This window comes from Podarcis erhardii (genome assembly GCF_964252035.2).
Source record: "Podarcis erhardii genome assembly, chromosome: 10".
Classification (NCBI taxonomy): Eukaryota; Metazoa; Chordata; class Lepidosauria; order Squamata; family Lacertidae; genus Podarcis; species Podarcis erhardii.
The window spans coordinates 10,169,405-10,189,864 of NC_138500.1; the positions used below are offsets into that span (position 1 = coordinate 10,169,405).

General features: G+C 45.1%; 1 long non-coding RNA gene across 3 annotated transcripts in view; it reads left to right on the forward strand.

The window, feature by feature from the left end:
- Positions 1-676: 676 nt before the first annotated feature.
- LOC309352031 overlaps positions 677-20,460 on the forward strand; it is a 25,196-nt gene continuing 5,412 nt past the window's right edge. The window contains exons 1-2 of one of the 3 annotated variants that reach the window (XR_014161029.1): positions 677-1,571; positions 9,161-9,281. This is a non-coding gene — a long non-coding RNA (uncharacterized lncRNA). Of the gene's footprint in view, positions 1,572-9,160; positions 9,282-14,726; positions 14,878-16,372; positions 16,518-20,460 lie in introns of those variants that run through there. The other 2 variants (XR_014161030.1, XR_014161031.1) reach the window with 2 other exon arrangements.

The following is a 20,460-nucleotide window of genomic DNA, read 5'->3' on the forward strand; positions in this document are numbered from 1 at the left end:
GGGTACGCAGTACCAACACCACTTTTTGTTGTTGTTAAGAAGTGTGGCACCTCCTCTATTTTGAACAGATTAAGCAGCATAGAAATAAAACGATCAATTTCTAAATGTATGGCATTCTAAAATATGCATTTCAAAGGCATTTGGGTACATTTCTTAAGCCAAGAACCATATAACGAAGCTCAGAGAAGTGCAAAATACAAAGGATTGCTATGCTCTGATCTAGGGGTGCCAACCTGAATATTTATTTATTTTTGGGGGGGAAGATAAGCCCTGTCCTCCATAAACCGATCACATGATGTGGCCTACACACACCATTTGAATGGCAATGCCCATCAACTTTGGGGGCCCTGATCCCCTCAAATATTTTATGGAGGGGGAGAAAGCCCCTTGGCCCCTAGGAGTTGGCTCCTATGTTCTTATCCAAGCATTAGGCCAAACCAAGTTGGCTACTTTAAAAACGCAGGCCAAACTAAATTTAAAACAAAATCATTAAAATGTAAAGCATATCTTCCATTCCGAGCGTGGGAGCCGGGCCCTCTGTAGCTTGCGCTCTGATCCCACGCTGGCTATGCCACATGTCTTTAGGGACTTGGCGCTTCTCAAAGATACCTGTAAATGCCTTGATTGAAGTATCTGTGCCGAGATTAATTTGGAGGCAATTTAGGTGAGGTTTGGCTTGGAAACGGGTCACCCGGGATCACGGGTGTGAAATTTCTCTGTCTCCCCTCCAACATATTTGAAAAGAATCACCCAGCCTGATACCCTCAAACCAATCCAGAGCTCTACCTTCTCCAAAAGCTCAACTACTTCAGGGGACTAGGGCAAGACTCAACAACACAAGTCCCTTGAGTGGAACTCTTGAGAGCCAAAACTCATATGCATGCTAAGGAGAGGATTCCAAGGTGCCTGAGACCTGCAACTTGTCTCGTAGATCTAATTTAGAGTATAGATTAAAATTGGAAGACTCTGCATGTCCTAAACGACGGCTCCCTCTGAGCCAATAATAAGAGGGAGTGGCGCATGTATCTGTGGCACAGCACTCCATTTGCCTTAAGACAAAAATATAAGTTGCTTTATTATTAGGTTTTTTTTTTAAAGAAAAGGCAAGATTTCTCCAGCAAGATATTGTCTCTTCCCCTCTCTTCCACGGCACAGCTGCAGAAACTGCTGGGAACACACACGGAGCTTCAGCCCTGATGTTGACTTCGCAGACGACCAGGGTGGCGCGGCTGGGCTGGCGCCACAAAATCACAGTCTTGGAAGAGCTTAAAGAGAGAGTGAAGGCCACAGCCAGGGAAGCAAATGGGAAATTTTAGGCTCTAGGCTCTATGGTCTCTCCCAGGGCAGTGACTTCTTTAGATGGGAACTTCAGAAGAAGAGCCTGGTGGATGAGGCTGATGGCCTGTCTAGTTCAGCATCCCTGTTCTCACAGCAGCCAACCAGATGTCTGAGGGAAGCCTAAAAACAGGAGCTGAGTGCAGAAACCTCCTGTGGTTTCAAGCAATGGACATCCAAGATGGTAGCCCTCATGGTCTCCCGAAGGAGCAAGTCCCATAATATAACTATTAGTGGTATGAAGATGTCCTTTTTTTAATCTGTCCTGAATCTTCCAATGTTTGGCTTCGTTGGATGCCTGTTCCATCGTTTAACTATGTGCCGTGTGAGGGAATAATAATAATTTAATAATAATTTATTATTTATACCTGGCCCATCTGGCTGAGTTTCCCCAGCCACTCTGGGGAATGTCTTGAGTCAACATCTTTATGTGGGAGCAGTGAAGTAAAAACAGTATTGAAAGTGGGATCATGTATAACTACCCCAATATCATCACAAGTACAAATGATCGTGAATGCATAATGAAAAGACACCCTAGCAGTATAAAGTATTAAAAAGTTAAACAGTTTTGAATTGTGCTTTTTGTGTGCGTGGAGGGATGTTGGGTGTGAAATATTTCTTTTAAAAGTACAGTGGTACCTCGGGTTAAGAACTTAATTCGTTCCGGAGGTCCATTCTTAACCTGAAACTGTTCTTAACCTGAGGTACCACTTTAGCTAATGGGGCCTCCTGCTGCCACCGCACGATTTCTGTTCTCATCCTGAAGCAAAGTTATCAACCTGAGGTACTATTTCTGGGTTAGCAGAGTCTGTAACCTGAAGCGTCTGTAACCTGAGGTACCACTGTAGATGCCCATGGATACATACCTTGTAAAATGACACTTTTTGTCCCGGAGTATTTCAAGCAAAAATATTAAGCGCCAATTTGTTAAATTCAATATGTTTGTCTTTTATTTATTTTATAGCATCTCAAATACAATTGTAGCTGTAACTGAGATTGTTACAGTTAAAAAAAAAATAATTGAATCAGAATGCATCTTGGGTTTTTTTGCAAAGTAATGTAAGTCAATGGGTCTACTCCGAATATCTGGCTATCATCTACTCTCGTTGGCAACTTCTGTTCATGCGAACAAAGCTCCGCAATGTTGTGACGAATATTTTGACTTCGCTAACAGTTCCTACGGCTGTTGGGTTGACAACCAGCGTTCCAATTCCTGTTTGCAAATCTGTAGGAGCAGGACTCAATTCATTATTCATTATTTCTGTGTTGCCCCTTCTAAGCTGGCAGGTGAAATTCCACTTGGCTCGTGACCTCTCCCATCTATCACTGGAGAGGAAATTCCCCGCAGACAAAAGGGAGAAATATATGGCCTTAGGTGGGTGTGAGTTAATTTGCCTCAACCATTTGAAAGGTGGGAGGTCTAATTCCAGAAAACAGAGGCCTGATTTGTAGGCAAAAGATTATCCCACTGGCAAAGCCTCTCACCTTTCTCCGCAACCCACCCTTCTCTCTCTCTTTCTCTCTCTCTCTTTGCTTCTTCATTTTTCTAGCGAGAAACTTGGGAGTACGGATTTCCCCCCCTAAATTATAATGAAAAACGATAGGCACTTGTGTGGGCTTGCAGGAGGATTTGTGTGTGTAACAAAACAATTAGGGGCTGGAGGGAAGAGCAGGTTGCCCAGAGAAGGTGTAATTAGCACCAGGTAAATGTCTAGAGGTTATACCTAGGCTTGATTTGGCTAAGTACATGAAATTGCGGCTCTGATGAGTTGCCTCGCAGCTGAAAGGGCCCATCTGTATCACACCCAGCAAAACTCCAGATGCCACCCACTTGAAAGATATCTATTATGCACTCTCTCCGTGTGCGATCAGGTGCCTTGTCTTCGTTGGTACTCTAGCCCTTCAGTTTTTTTAAATACAGGAGCCACCATTAAGAACGGAGGAAGCAGCTTTGCAGCAGGTCAGAATATTTGCTCATACAGCCCCGCGTTCTCTACACTGAGTTCCCCAGGGAAAGGGGTTGTTTAAACCACTCTGGGAACCGTAGCCCTCTAAGGGGAATAGGGGTCTTGTAGCAGAGACGCGGGTGGCGTTGTGGGTTAAACCACAGAGTCTAGGACTTGCTGATCAGAAGGTCGGCGGTTCGAATCCCCGCGATGGAGTGAGCTCCCGTTGCTCGGTCCCAGCTCCTGCCAACCTAGCAGTTCGAAAGCACGTCAAAGTGCAAGTAGATAAATAGGTACCGCTCCGGCGTGAAGGTAAACAGCGTTTCTGTGCGCTGCTCTGGTTCGCCAGAAGCAGCTTAGCAATGCTGGCCATATGACCCAGAAGTTGTACGCCGGCTCCCTCGGCCAGTAAAGCAAGATGAGCGCCGCAACCCCAGAGTCGGTCACGACTGGACCTAATGGTCAGGGGTCCCTTTACCCTTTACCTTTTAATGAGCCTCAGCACCCTCTTAACAAACTACAGTTCCCAGGATTCCCAGGAATCTTTGAGGGAATGCTTGTTTAAATGCATAGTGCAGGTGAGACCTAGATTCTTTGAGCTCTTTGGATCTGAACTGTGTGTTGTTGTTTGTTTCCTCTCAGAGTTTACTTTCTCGTCTCCCTCTTCTTCCTCTCCCTCGTTGTCTCCCTCTCCCTCTCCTTTTCTATGTTTGCTGTCAATTTTGGTTTATCTCAGTTTTTCTCTCCCCCCCCCCCCATAAATTTAGTTTTTTTATTTGTGATTAAAAAAAACAAATTCCCATGTGAATTATTCAGCATTTTAGTGCAATTTCCCCCCTAATAAACACATGCTGTTTTGACTAATGTACACATTTTTTTTGCAAGTAATTCCCCCTGATATAATGTATTTTCATGTGTTATTTTCAGAAATGTATTGTCACAGAGTGTGTCGGTCAGTAATCACGCAGTCCAAAGTTGGAATTAACTTTTTATTAGCAAAAACATGATCTCCACAGACTTGGCTGAGTGTCAGGCCTAAGGAGCACAACAGCTCATTCCCAGTGGGTTGTATTCCATGAAATTGGTTGCTGGGACTAAAGGTCCCTGCATCTTCACAGCTGCCTATGCCTCCTCTTCCCCAGGGCTACTTCCAAGCAAACAGAGACTGCACCTGCATGCAGCCAACCTCTCATCTGCCCCTTTCATGCCTCTTCTGTTTTGGGGAGATGAGGGGGTTGGGGAGCTTGTTGCAGCAGGAAGGGGAGACACCTACGGCTCTTCATCAGCTTGACTCATCTCTGTTAGGATTGTCCTACTTGTTATGTACTGAAGGTCTCACCCTGGGCCAGCAGGGGGATACTGTAGATAGTTATGCAAATGAAGGATTGAAAGTGACGTTCAGTGATTGGATAGTTTTAGAAAGTTGCAACAGTTACGTTGTTCTGGAGCTCTATATAAGCAGGCTGACTGAGCTCTTCAGTTCAGTTCTGTTCCAGCTTACAAATAAAGAGCTGCTTTGGAAGAATCGCTGTGTTGTCTGATATGTTCACCCACAACTTAACACTACTCACATGTAGACCCTTGTAGAGACACATGCCCGCCTGGTATGTTCTCTTCCTCCTGGTCGATCGAACACCACAGCGGCTGATACCAAGAGGCATCATCACACTTACAATCCTGCAGAGTCTTTGCAGTTTGCGTAACAGAACTCAGTAGCACAGCATTTTGGCTAATCTACTTTTATTTACATATAATACACTCGGAGCATTCTGACTTAGCTCCTTCCCTCTTTCTCATCAGATAGCAAAGAGAAAGAAACAAAGGACAAGAGTCCTACATTCTGGAACACAGTAGTACGAAACATACTGTCTCTGTCACTTCCCACACTGTGGAATGAAAACATACACCGTCATGTGATAGACAACAATCCCATGACTGCAAACACGGAGCAAGAATCCTAACAATCTCTGCCTCTTGGCCTCTCTCATCCCATTCTCCTGCTTCACCTTCTCTTCTGATTCTTGACTTCTGTCTGCCACAGTCTCTCCCAGCTCACTAAGCCCTGTTACCCCTTCAGCTTCTGTCAACTTCTTTCCCCCTTCTTCTCCCCCTGACCACTCTTCACCGTCCCACCACCACTCCCCGGGTCCTGAGCCTTCTTCCCTTGGGGGTTCCCCAGCTGGTTCCTCCCACCATTCCTCTCCATACAACCATTCCATGACATATATTCTTGCTTATGCACGCTACACCAGTGGGGTGTAGTGGTTAAGAGCGGTAGTCTTGTAATCTGGGGAACCGGGTTTGCTTCCCCGCTCCTCCACATGCAGCTGCTGGGTGACCTTGGGCTAGTCACACTTCTCTGAAGTCTCTCAGCCCCACTCACCTCACAGAGTGTTTGTTGTGGGGGAGGAAGGGAAAGGAGAATGTTAGCTGCTTTGAGACTCCTTAGGGTAGTGATAAAGTGGGATATCAAATCCAAACTCTTCTTCTTCTTCTTCTTCTTCTTCTTCCTCATCTGCATTTTTGGCGAAGATTGGTTGGAGAGCGGCATTGCACAGCGAACTTTCACATAAGTGTGAATTTCGAAGGGTGGCTGCATATTGGCTCTCACATTCTTTCGGAGAGCGTGGGTCTGATAAATTTGGCTTTAAATGCAAACTGAATTTCCCCCTTATCCCCGGCTGGCCACTGTGGGAACTGAAGACAGGACTAGCTGGGCTTTTTTTGTTTTTGGTAAATTTATATATTTGGGTTTTTCAAATTAAAATTTTACAATAACATGTTGTTGTTGTTTAGTCATTTAGTCGTGTCCGACTCTTCGTGACCCCATGGACCAGAGCACGCCAGGCACTCCTGTCTTCCACTGCCTCCCGCAGTTTGGTCAAATTCGTGCTGGTAGCTTCGAGAACACTGTCCAACCATCTTGTCCTCTGTCGCCCCCTTCTCCTTGTGCCCTCCATCTTTCCCAACAATAACATATCAACATACAATATAGAAACAAGATTCCACAGAATCTCCTGGACTTCCCCCTCCCCTTTGTGGGTCCTATTGTTGGTCCATTCCTCCTGCATCTTTTATAATAATCCGAATCTTTTGCATCTCCACAAAATCCACCATTAAACTACAAGTGTTATTCCAATCCCACTAATGATTTTAGCTGTTTACAATGGTTTTAAGAGGACTAGCTGGACTTTTGAGCCAACCCAGCAAGACTCTTCCTTTACCCTAACCAGGAAATGTATAAGATTTATTACCTTCTGGAAGAAATGAAACTCAAGATGTATTTTAATAAATACGCATGCTGATCTGCCAGCCACACTACAGAGCAGTGTCTCCACCTTTCTGAACTGCGATGGCAGATTGGGCCTCAAGTTTAATGACAAATGCCTTCACGTGACAGGCAAACAAGGAAGGGTGGGGGAGAGAGAGAGGACAAGATGGTAAAAGGAACATGTGCTAATGATTCTCTTCTCCTGGAATAACTGTGTGAAAAAAGGGCGGTTATACCTGCCTAGCTAGGCAGAATCCAAGCTCACCCACAGCTTACATAAGAACATAAGAGTCTGTTGGATCAGGCCAATGGGCTATCCAGTATCCTGTTCTTGCAGTGGCCAACCAGATGCCTGTGGAAAACCTGGAGGCAGGATTAGAGCTTTTTTTGCATCTCAGTTTTGTTCAGAGCCATCCTGGACAGAGAGGGGGACACATATTGTACACAAGGCATCCGGTTCATATTGAACACAGAGACAAAATCCATTTTTTCCTGATTTCCTCTTAGGCTTCTTTAGGCTGCTTTTCCTCATCATTGCTAGGCAACAGCCCAGGTGTGTTTTGTTTTTATCAGATGGTGTCGCGATAGAAATCTTTTTGTACATACCTAGAGCAACTTGCCACACGAGCATGCCGAATATCTATCCGTCGCTATCTATCTATCTTTCTGTAGATCGATTTTTCTACATCAGTGTTTCTTCCTTTACAATAATCATATAGCCCCTTTTGAGAGTTTAGTCTTACCAGCGTACCTCTTCTTGGGTGAATATAATTAGGGGGTAGTATTAATAATACTATTTTATCTTTGAATTGTTTAGCTTAGACACTGAGGTCCAGCTCTGAGAACCTTCTGGCAGTTCCCTCATTGTGAGAAGTAAGGCTACAGGGAACCAGGCAGAAGGCCTTCTCGGTAGTGGTGCCCATCCTGTGGCATGCCCTCCTATCAGATGTCAAGGAGATAAACCACTATCTGACTTTTAGAAGGCATCTGAAGGCAGTCCTGTATAGGGAAGATTTTAATGTTTGATATCTTACTGTGCTTGATGTTTTAATTTGCTGGAAGCCACCCAGAGTGGCTGGGGAAACCCAGTCAGAGGGACGGGATATAAATAACAAAATTATTATAATTTTTGTGGAATAGGATGTCCCTATTTTCATGGGAGAAATGTTGGAGGGTATGAACTGTTTGTGCCTGCTGGTGTTTTGAGGTGGTCACAGTACTTCCTTTTCAATCAGTGCATATCCTGAAACTTCCTGCTGAAAGCTCATAACTTTTAATGTTCTAATTTATGTTTGTTCCACTTTTGTTGTGCTATAACCCCTCTGGACAGAAATAACTTGGCAGTTAGCATTGGGGAAGTATCATAGCACAGACCAGACCAAACCAGGACCCCCCCCCCCAATGCACCATTACTGAACCAAGAAGTTGTTTCAGAATACACTCACAAATATGTTGTATATATATTTTGGACCAGGGTCTTCAATATTATCTCCAAAATTGTTGAACAACCTCTCTTGTAAAACATAGCCTTAGCCCTGCTTTCACTAAACCCAGATTTTGACCCTACTACCAGCAGAAAGATTTTATTTTTTTAATATTGGTAGCTGCATGTCTAGTGATCACATATCAATGTAAATCCCAGGCTCAGCTACCTCTTGAGATGTGGTTCAATAATATTTGGGATATAGCTAGTTCAGAACGACAACCTGGGGTTAGAAGAGTTGCAAATGGGGTTATAAAGGAAAACACCTTTGAGGAAACCAGGTCTCCCTTCTTTTTATATGTAAGGGAAGATGAAAGTAAAGCTCTGCCACTAGCCTCACAAACCTGTTTGTGGAGAACCGATATGGAGTGCCAATGTTTTGACCATGTAAAATGACATTTGCCTGGCACCTGATTCATATAATATAGGCAGGTGGTTATAAAAACCACCTATTTAATTTATCAGGTTTTAAGCAACACATTGCGACTGGGTTTTTTTTGAGCTGCTATGGAACTGCTATTGTCACACTATGATTTGTCTTGTGATGTATTCTCTGTTTTGTTGAATTTGCACGTAGTCATTTTACTGCACTTTCATAAAGTCATAGTCTGCTGCATTTTCATAAAGTCATTTTACTGCACTTTCATAGTCATAAAGGCACACTCACAATCAAACGCCTGGCTGGATGAACAAATGGCCCGATTCTGCCTCTTAGGCTCTATATCTGAGGAAAGTTATAGGATCTCTCTTTAACTTAAGAGCCAGTGTGGTGTAGTGGTTAAGAGCAGTAGATTCGTAATTTGGTGAACTGGGTTCGCGTCTCCGCTCCTCCACATGCAGCTGCTGGGTGACCTTGGGCCAGTCACACTTCTCTGAAGTCTCTCAGCCCCACTCACCTCACAGAGTGTTTGTTGTGGGGGAGGAAGAGAAAGGAGAATGTTAGCCGCTTTGAGACTCCTTCGGGTAGTGATAAAGCAGGATATCAAATCCAAACTCTTCTTCTTTTTCTTCTCTCTGAAGATGTAACCCAGGTCTAACATGTGAGATGGAATTCACCCGCCAAGAAGATTCAAATTAACTTGAATGCTTCCTGGAGTAAACAGGTCTCTCTCTCTTTCTCCCCAGGAGATATGCAATCCTTCCATCTTTCTGAAGATAAAATACTCTTCTGAGGCCTCCTCATTGCTCCATGCTGGAATGTTCTCCAGGTTCACATACTTGATGTCTGCAAAGAACTTCTCCCACGGTCGGTCAGAGTTGCTCACGGGCAGGACTATTATTCATTATTAACCCAGCTCTGCAGGGCGTGTCGGGGCTGTTGTGGGCGAATTAAATGTCAGGGCCCCTGCCCCAAGGAGCCTCAATTAGATGAATCCAGCAAGGGGTGGCCAGGAAATAATAGCAGCAGGAGGTTTGTGCTAAGGAAAGAGCATGAGAAAAAGTCTAAGGGGAATCAAGGTTCTTGGGAAGGAAGAGGGGGAGCGAGGAATGCTGGGAATTCTTGCCCAAAGACCGGCTTTTCGGCTGTTACTCATATTGGAAGCCTGCCCGCTAATTTGGCTTGCTCCCCATTGCATGGCAAATATTTTTATTTATTTAGATTTTTTTAACACCTCCAGATCCCAAACCCTCTGGGCTGCATAGTGAGTGGCATAAACATGCACAGAGGTAGAGAGGAAATTAAATACTCCCAGAGACAAAGGTGCAGTTAGGTTGATATACACTCTGCACTTAATGGGCTTATCCGCCCGCTCCCCCCAAAGATTGTGAAATTACATAATTTACTTCAATGATAAGCAAGCCCACATGCATTTGGGGGCCTTTCTACTTGTTCTGCTGAGTGGTGTCTTAGACCTGTGCCCAAAAGTCCCACCCATGTGACACCGCTGACCAGAGATGGGAAGGGTATATCTGACCTACACTAGGAACACAGGATGCCCAATGAACTTCATGGCTGAATGGGGATGAAAACCCAGGTATCTCCAGCCAAAACCCAAAAATGTTAACCACCATATCATTCTTTGCCCACCATGCACTTTTCCAGTGGTGTTGGGTGCCCAATGGAATTGGTAGGACAGAGAACAGGGAGGCCAACAGTAGGTGGCGCTAGAGATAATGACAGGTGGAGCCAGAACCCAATGATGGGCAGAGACATAAAATTTCATTTTTGTCCCTATCCCCCTCCCTCTTGAGTTCTACAAGGAGGAAGAAGTACACAGCCCAGGCCACCCTCTGAACTGGTTGTAAATAAGAAGGCACGGGGGCTTGGAAGACTCAAGAGTGATGTTTTGGGGCCAGTTGCTCTAATGAACCAGAGTCCTCTGCATTTTTCAATGCTCTTTGGGGCTGGAGCTGTGGCCTTTGTGTGCGCGCGTGTGTGTAGGCTGCCTTGATGAGCCACCGCACTCTGAAACATACCACAGCTTCCTTGGGCAGCTTCAAATATAACACATTACAGTCATTCCTCATGTTACGTCTGCTTCATGTTACGTTCTTTCATGTTACGTCTCTTGATGACCCGGAAGTACCGGAAAGGGTTGCTTCCGGGTTTTGCTGCTCGCACATACGCAGATGTGCAAAATGATGTCACATGCATGCGCAGAAGTGGCGAATCGCAACCTGTGCGTTGCGTTCTTTTCATGTTGCGAACGGGCCTCCGGAACGGATCCCGTTCGCAAACACAGGTACCACTGTAATATCTTACCCTCCAACATACTGAGTCCCCAAACCAGGATATGTATCTTTCCGCCTATGGTCCCACATGAGATCACAAAGCCCCAAAGATGTGCTTTTCTCAGGGACAAGATCTCAGCGTAAAATTGTGCAAGATAATGGTACCCAAAATGTCTGCCATGCTCTCGCGTGAGAAAACGGGGTGTCCCTTTTTTTCGGGAAACTTGCGGGGTATGTAATACAAGTGATCATTTTTTGATAGACCCAAAAAAGAACAATCCATAAAGCAGAAGGATAAGGCGCTATAATAAAATACAGAACAGATGTATAGTGGCACCTCTGGTTAAGAACTTACTTCGTTCTGGAGGTACATTCTTAACCTGAAACTGTTCTTAACCGGAGGTACCACTTTAGCTAATGGGGACTCCCGCCGCCGCCGTGCTGCCGCTGCACGATTTCTGTTCTCATCCTGAAGCAAAGTTCTTAACCCGAGATCCTATTTCTGGGTTAGCGGAGTCTGTAACCTGAAGCGTCTGTAACCCGAGGTACCACTGTAAAAGAGAAAGCAGATAATGCACTCAGAGGCTTCTGTTAATTAAATGCCTGGGTAAATGAAATGAAATAAATAAATCTTGATATGAAGGATGGCTTCAGATCTGCAGCTTCCGAGTCACGGTGCCCTCAATGAAAAGGTCCTATCTGCGTTGAAACCTGCCCGGTTTCTGATGGCGGAGACATTTGGCACTGGGCCTGTGCTTTTGATGTCAGAGAATGGGCAGGTTTATGGAGGGATGGACAGTTCTTTCAGTTCTTGAGTTTCAAATAATACTTCTAGACTTTGAATTGTGCCCACAAACAAAGAGCTAGAAGCCCATGAAGCCCCTCAAAAGCTGTCAAGACGTGTTGCAGCACTTAGATTCAGATCTCAATATTGCTGTTGTATTTCCAGCATGTTGAGTCCCAAAATTGGGATGATTGTCTTCCATGAGTCATGTGACAGGCGTGAGATCACAGAGCCCAAATACGTGCTTTTTTCAGGGCCATGTTCTTGCACGACATAAAAAATCCACATGTTTTGGGGCACCGCATGAGATCACAGCCCCCCCAAGTGCTTTTGGGGAGTGAGATCACAGTACCTAAAATGGCCGCTGTGCTCTTGCGGGAAAAACCCAACAGGATTTCCCAGTTTTTCCAGGACACTTGCAGGGTATGCAAATGCCCTTTTGTTTTCTAAGGAGATGAAAGCTTTGGAATTAACTGGATGACATGTGGCAATGGCAGTTATCCAGATGTTGTCTGGACCTTCAGGGCAAGTGTGGGAAATCTAAGTAGTGGCTTCAAGGCTTTGCTGCCAGGAGCTAGTCTGGATCAGTTTAAAGGTACCTGCAAACCCCTTTTCGGCCCAGCCAGATCTTTATTGGCTTCACACCTGAGACAGAGCAAGTGGGAATGGCTTGACTAAAGCCACCTGAATGGGCCAAATGAGAAGGGCTGGTGGGCCCAATTAGGCTCATGGATCAAAGGCCCCCCACCCCCAGCAGAGCCCAACCTATAAGGCTGCTTGTGTCTGTGTGTGTGGTGGTAAAAGTCAGGATGAGAGAATTAGTAGGCCTATAGTCCTCATTAAAAGCTTCCCTTTGAAGCAAATGGGAACTTGACTTCATTAAAGACCGACAGACTGACAGATGAACACATTGTGAGTCAACAGTTTAAGGATTAACACCTTGCCAGTCCCCAGACACATGCACAGATTGCAGAAAATAAAATAGTATGCTCATAATAACTATGTTATTAAGAGACGACTTAATGCTCATTTGAGATAGCTGTAAATGTAAAATGCAAAGAAGAAGAAGGTGCAGCTCACATTTTCTTGAAAGAATCCACTTCCAAAGCAGATATTTGGGGATGCTGCACTGTATTTGGACGTTCTAGAAATTAGTCCGAGCTCTGAGGGTTTCCTAGGAGTTTGGTTTCCTCTGGACAGAAAACCCCTGAAAGAGACTGAGGTGGTATTTTTGTAACCTGGACAAAAACATGGGAGAATTTGACTCTCAAATTCAGAGCGAATGCCTACCATTTCATGGTAGTTGGTGGTTGTCTAACCTTTGATTAGAAAGGAAATCCTTCTTGGAGCAATGGACAAACAAGTGGTTAAGGGAAAACAAGAACTGCAAAGAATATACAAAATGTGAAAAAAAAATGATTATAAAAAGGGGAGACAGAGAAGAAAATAGAGTTATAAAAGGGGAAACCATATAAAATATTAGTAGAAATGGAGGATCAAGAAGATCAATTAAAAGAGGTGTGGGAAAAGGAGACAACAGGGCAGATAGATAGTCAAAGCTGGGGAGAAATAAGAGAGAAACATACGTTGTCTATAAGAATAAAAGAAAATTAGTATAAAATATTTTGGAGACAGTTTTTAACACCAGTCAGATTAAATCAAATAAACAAGGACTATTCGCTGTTATGTTGGAGGGGATGGTAGGAAACAGGGAACTATGTTCACATGTGGTGGAAGTGTAAATATGTACCTTTTTTTTGGCAAAGGGTATTTAAGGAGATAACAGAAATCACTGGGTTAAAGCTGACCAAAAGCCCAGAGGTAGCATTATTATCAATTTATGATGGGGTGGAAGGTTCACAGGCTATGGAGGACTTGCTCACAAATTTATTGACAGCTGCACGAATCATGATAGCTGGGAAGAGAAGGGGCAAGTAGAATATAAAATGGAAGAATGGTATAAAGAGGTGTGGGATATAGCTATTAATGATAAATTAACATGTGCCATTAAGGTAAGATGGGGAATATGCAGGAGAAATAATTTTGAGGAGATAGGGAGGGTGTTTGTAGAATTTGTACTGTTAAAACAGAAAACCATCACAAGAGGTGTTGAAATTTTGTGAGGTTGGATAGTTACAATGGAATGGTCTTGGTGGTGGGGTGCACATTTTTTTTCTCTTATCTATTTATGATTATTACTTTGTCAAAATAAAATAAAATTAAAAATTAAAAATTAAAAAAAAGGAAATCCTTAAGTTTCGCTGTGAGTCACTGAGCAGTAGGGAGATGCTGGAGGGCCGCACTGTGTGCGCCACAGACCCATTTGAACCCTCCTAGCTAGCTTGTTGCCTGCAAGTGCAGTGGAAGATGTACTGTATTTTTCGCTCTATAACACGCACCCGACCATAACACGCACGTAGTTTTTAGAGGAGGAAAACAAGGAAAAAAATATTCTAAACAAAACAGTGGATGTATGAGTTTTGTGGTTCATGCTGTGGCCACAGACATGTGATCTGACAGTGAGTTTGGAGTAGCCCAATGTAAAAATCCTGATGATCCATGTGGATCCATGCTTTGTAACTACGCTTTTGCACCACTGTGGCCCACTTGTCTCACTGTGGACAAGGAGTACACGTGGGGTGGGTGGAGAAGGATGCTGCTAATAATGCAGAAGAGGGGTTTAAGGGGAGAAGAAGCATGCGTGGGGTGGGTGGGGAAGGATGCTGCTAATAATGAAGAAGAGGGGTATAAGGGGAGAAGGCTCCTCTCCTCTCCCGCTTTGCTCCTTTAAAGAAGCAGGCTCTCTGTCCCTCTCTCCTCCCCACTCAGCGGCTCTTCTCCCGCTTTGCTGTTTCAAAGCGAAGCACGGAGGAGGGAAGGAAGGGGAACCATGGATCCTCTGCTCACGACTGCAGCAGATCCCCCCCTGCCATCCGTAGGCATTCCCTCCATAACACGCACAGACATTTCCCCTTACTTTCTATGAGGAAAAAAGTGAGTGTTATGGTGCAAAAAATACGGTAATCCCATCAGCAATGTCCATAGAATCAAAGAACTGTAGAGATGGAAGGGGTCCTGAGGGTCATCCAGTCCAATCCTCTGAAATGCAGGAATACCATAGCGGTTCTTGATCCCTGTTGAAGTTGGAAATGTAAAAGAAGCAATGAATTGTGCAACCGTGGGGCCCTGGGATGTTGCATCCCAGTTTCTCGGACTGGACCAGCTGGACTTGAATGTTCAGAGGTGATGTGGGACTTGTCAGCATCTAAGGGCTGTGATGCCAGGAAGCACTAGTAACCTCTGAAGAAAGGAGGGACAGAGAGCTGTTTTCTTCTCTCTCTGACTTCTGGCTATGTTGCTCACGCAATGCATCTTTAAAAAAGAGGTAATGCATGACCCCAAAAAAGAGGTCACAGATTCACATTAGTTTGGCATATGCATATAGATGCAAATTCAGAAATTGTTAATGTAATTTAAATAGAAATACAATTTTTGGTGTTGATGATTCAGCGGCTAGTCGACCTGGCTGTTATACGTGTCATGGGAGCAGAGGGTACCATCTTGTTCTTTGCCTCAAGGAACAAAATGTCTTGGTCTGGTTCTGTACTGTAAGCCAGATGTTTGCGCCCTCCATATGTTGCAGGACTCCAAATCCTGTTAGCTTTAGTCATTCTGGCCAAGGGTGATGGATGATGGGTTTTGTAGTCCAACAACATCTGGTTGGACCACGTTGGATACCCTAGCTGTCCATGGCATCTCCGTTCTTGTCCCTTTTCACTCTGGGGGACCCAAGCGGGGCACTTTCTCTGGGGAGGAAGTCTTCAGTCTCTCTGATTCCACCTCTGCTCTGCTTTATTTGCAAGTCGAACAAATATTGCAGAAATGACACTGTGATCTTCCAGGGATCACTGCTCTGGAATAAAGTCACATCGGGGTAATGCTGTCCCCTGGAATGCCAGATAACCACATACAGTGGTACCTTGGGTTACAGATGCTTCAGGTTACAGACGCTTCAGGTTACAGACTCCTCTAACTCAGAAATAGTACTTCGGGTTAAGAACTTTGCTTCAGGATGAGAACAGAAATTGCACGCCGGTGGTGCAGTGGCAGTGGGAGGTCCCATTATCTAAAGTGGTACCTCAGGTTAAGAACAGTTTCAGGTTAAGAACGGACCTCCAGAATTAATTAAGTTCTTAACCCGAGGCACCACTGTATAGGGTTCATCCAGACTTCCTTTACTGCTGTGCTTCTAGGTGGAAAGCCCATATTGCTATTTGTTCTGACTAAGCATTAAAGAGTGGGAAAAACTCTGAGAGGGAAAAAGTGCTCAGACAGGAACTTTAAAGCACGCCAGCATGCCTATTTTAAGGGGCTGAGGTGTCTTCTGCCCCCGCAATATTTGTTGGAAGGGGGCTGGGCTAGTGTGGTGTAGTGGTTAAGAGTGGTAGACTCGTAATCTGGTGAACCGGGTTCGCTTCCCCACTCCTCCACATGCAGCTGCTGGGTGACCTTGGGCAAGTCACACTTCTCTGAAGTCTCCCAGCCTCACTCACCTCACAGAGTGTTTGTTGTGGGGGAGGAAGGGAAAGGAGATTGTGAGCCGCTTTGAGACTCCTTCGGGTAGTGATAAAGCGGGATATCAAATCCAAACTCTTCTTCTGGGCGGAGGAGGCCAAGCACAGAGCTGAGCATGGCACTGCTTCGGTGCTTGGCCTCATCCAGATGTTGGAACGTTGTGTGTGTGTTACCACACAAGCACACCATGGGCCCCCTAAATCATGGGGCTACTTGGTGCCTCTGAAAGCAAACACCTGTGCCCAGAAAGTGCAGAGCAAAATTAAAGTGTGGGTGATCTTTTATTGGTTCCTTTAACATTCCAGGTAAATTTAGTCTTGAAGAGAGAAGAACTCCAATGTTGAATTTGCCACGTTTGCCAGACTCCGGGGAATAAGACCAGCTCTGCTGGAACATACAAAAGGCGTATCCTGTTCTCACAGTGGGTCGCCAATTGCCTCTGAGAAGCCAGTAAGAAGGCCACGAACACTTGTGATTCCCAAGCAACTGGTGTATTCAGAGGCATAATGCCTCGAACAGTGGGGAGAATGTAACCATCATGGCTAGTAGCTACTGACAGGCTTATCCTCCATGAATTTGTCTAATCCTCTTATAAAGCCATCCATGTTGGTGGCTATCATTACATCTTGTGGTTTTACAAGCAGATAATGCCAACATAATGGTAATAATGAAGAAATCCCTGTGCAGACAAACTGGGTAGAAATTTACCTTCGTGAGTGCGTGATCTGGGTCGCTTATATTTGTCTCCTCCCTAATCTCTATGAGTTCGTTATTTAGTGATATATATATATATGTGTGTGTGTGTGTGTGTGTGTATCTCACTTAATGTGATAGAAGTAGCTATTGCACTTTACATAGAACCTACACAAAGACAACTGCAGTCAATAGCATTTCCTAAGAAACCAGCTAACAACAAAATGCGACTGTCTATATCGCAAACAAAACCGAGCCATCTACAAAATACAGAAATTCCTCCTCCTCCTCCTCCTCTTCTTCTTCTTCTTCTTCTTCTTCTTCTTCTTCTTCTACGAGTGCTTTACTCTAAGGACCCAGGACAGCATTAAAACACAATATTAAAAACAATTAAAAATGACTTACAACCATAAAATAAGGTGGGTACCACAAACCCAAATGAGGAGTCAGATAAGAGATCATATAAGATTTTCACTTTTTGAAATATGGCAACTCTAGCTCAGAACCTGTTTAAACAGATGGAGTGGTTGGGGGAAATTGACTGGCTGTTGTTACGGGCTGAAACCTATACAAATACAACAAAGAGATTGGGCATGGCGGAGCCATGGCATGCAAATCTGTCGACGTCCTGTTGAATTGAGTTATTGTTCTGAGCAAAACACCAGCAGCAGTTTGTCGACGGAGGAGAAGGAAGTACCAGGTATTATAATGAAAGCCATTACATTTTAGGGACGACAGGACTGGCAGGATGTTCTGTTCTGGAACTGTTTACTCCCTGCCTTCTCCTCTAGACTCTATTTCCTTCATGTAATTCATTTGGAAAAGAATGCAATGAGCAAGCCTTTTTCTCAGCTAGCAGGGCACAATGCCGGCCCTCCCATTGGGCAGAAAGAACAACTGTCCTGGGCACCGAGAATCTGAGCAATGACACCCATTCAGTGCTTTTGGTGGTGGAAATTTCAAATGCAATTTTGCAAGGCGAGATTCTTTACTTTCCCAACAGATGAAACACCTGAGGATTTTGTCTGAGAGTGTTGCCTGCGAAATTCATTGCAATTCAGTTTGATGGCCCCTTGCCGGTGTTAAGAGGAACCTCTTCCTTCCTGTTTATGATTTTTTCTCTTTCTTGTCATGACTCCCTTTGGGTAGAAATGATCATTTATTAATTTTACCCCCCTTGAGGGGTAAGCAGAAAACCACCGACATAAAGGTGTGTGGAATTGATTGTGGAAGGAGTGCATCTTGTTGAAACTGCAAGCCAAAATATATTCCAGAAAAGGAGAAATCATTAGCATTTTCATTAAAAGCCAGACTACGACTTAGCCCTACCTCGGGCATCTTTGGCTTCTAACTTTATTGAGAACTTTTCAACAGGACTTAATTGATTTAGATTTATTAAGTCTCTCTCTCTCTCTCTCTCTCTCTCTCTCTCTCTCTCTCTCTCTTTCCTACTGGTACACTTTGCTGGGTGGGAGAGAACCACAAATCGCGCTCAGAGTACATGCTAAAACCCCACTACCTGAAAATATAAGTTATGATCCTGTACCAAACCTTCATTAAAATCATTAAAATATTCCCCCAAAAGGTACAAAATCAAATAAAAGGAGACGGGTAATTTACTGCTAAGCACAATGCCATCTTGGCCTGGATATGGCGTTCCGCTCCTTCCTTTGCACAGTTGCCCTGCAGCTACCAAATGAAATGTCGGTGCCTTGATTTCAGTGGTTAGCCTTTGGGACAGGGTTTAGGCAGAAACCCCATCCCTCTGCTGGAATGCCAGAGGCAGGTGGCTCTCAGAGCCAGACCCAGAGTTTCATAACCAGCTTCAGTGGCAAGTGCAATAAAAGGAAGGGGCCCCATTGCCTTTCTCGCTTTAATTAAATTCAAAATTTTTTGCTAAATGGGTAATTTAGCCCTCTGTGGATTTGGTCGAGGTCGGAGGCACGTGGGGCTGTTTACGTAAGAGTCGCAGGAGGACTGGAGTGCTACGGGCGCTGGGATCTTCTGCTCCAAGGGAGGGAAAATATTCCCAAGCGTTGACAGGCGCCAGGCTATTTGCTGACGCGCCAGTGGCGTTGGGATGGGCCACAGAGAGACTTTTGTCGATACCCTTCTTTGTGGCATGCTGGAGCCATGTCCCATTTCCTAAATACCTCCAAATATCTCAAGGGCTGTCACGTGGAAGATGGAGCAAGCTTGTTTTCTCCTGCTCCGGAGGGTAGGACTCGAACCAATGGCTTCACGTGACAAGAAAGGAGATTCCGACTAAACATCAGGAACAACTGTCTGACAGTAAGAGCTGTTCGGCAGTGGAACAGACTCCCACGAGAGGTGATGGACTCTTCCTTCCTTGGGAGTTTTTAAGCAGAGGTTGGGTGGCCGTCTGTCATGGATGCTTTAGCTGAGATTCCTGCATTGCAGGGGGTTGGACCAAAAGACCCTCAGAGTCCTCTCCAACTCTGAAGTTCTATGACAGGCTGCATCAGATATGGCTTTTTATGCCACAACAAATTGAAATCGGGCACCAGTGTGCATGGCAGGGAGCCACATCCTCACCACTTAAAAGCTTAGGGTGTGTTTGTGGCCGCCGCAGGATGGAATTGCCATTTTGGCACCTAGGAAGCATCTTCCAGATGGAACCAACTATTCAGGCTCCTGGTTCACCCTGATCGCTCCAGAACGGGACGCAGGTAGTGCTGTAGGTTAAACCACAGAGCCTAGGACTTGCCGATTAGAAGGTCGGCGGTTCAAATCCCCGTAACGGGGTGAGCTCCCGTTGCTCAGTCCCTGCTCCTGCCAACCTAGCAGTTCGAAAGCACATCAAAGTGCAAGTAGATAAATAGGTACCGCTCCAGCAGGAAGGTAAACGGCGTTTCCATGTGCTGCTCTGGTTCACCAGAAGCAGCTTAGTAATGCTGGCCACATGACCCAGAAGCTGTACGCCGGCTCCCTCGGCCAGTAAACTGAGATGAGCACCGTAAGCCCAGAGTTGGTCACGACTGGACCTAATGGTCAGGGGTCCCTTTACCTTTTACACTCCAGTACATTAAGTTTGTGCCTAAATGCCCTTCATGAATTTGTCCAGTCCTTTGTAAATAGCCACCTCATTACTGTGGGAGTCAATAATAATAATAATAATAATAATAATAATAATAATAATTTATTATTTGTACCCTGCCCATCTGGCTGGGTTTCCCCAGCCACTCTGGGTGGCTTCCAACAAAGATGAAAAATACACTAAAATGTCACATATTAAAAACTTCAGTCAGCGGTGGAGGAAGTCGCTCGGGTGCCTGGGGCAGAGTGCCCAGGGGCGGCCTGCACCGTGGGGCTTCCGGAGCCTGCCTGCCATATCCCACTCAGCCGCCCTACAGAGGGTGGACCATTTGGGCAGCGTCGAGCCTGCACGTGCCCAAGCCACCACGTCTCTCCCAGGAGAAACGCATGGCTCGGGTGCACTGCAGGCCCCTGGTGAGTGCCGTCCGGCATTTTGTCACCTCTCTCAGTGGCGACACCCGGGGCAGCCCACACCCAGCGCACCCCCTTCTTCAGCCCCTGGTGGGAGTGAATTCCATAGTTTAAAGAAGTGCTTTCTTTTATCTCTCCTGAATCTTATAACATTCAGCTTCATGAAAGGGCTGGCTCATTACGATGACTGCCAGCTGATACGAGGAGGGAGGATGGAAATACAATCTAATCA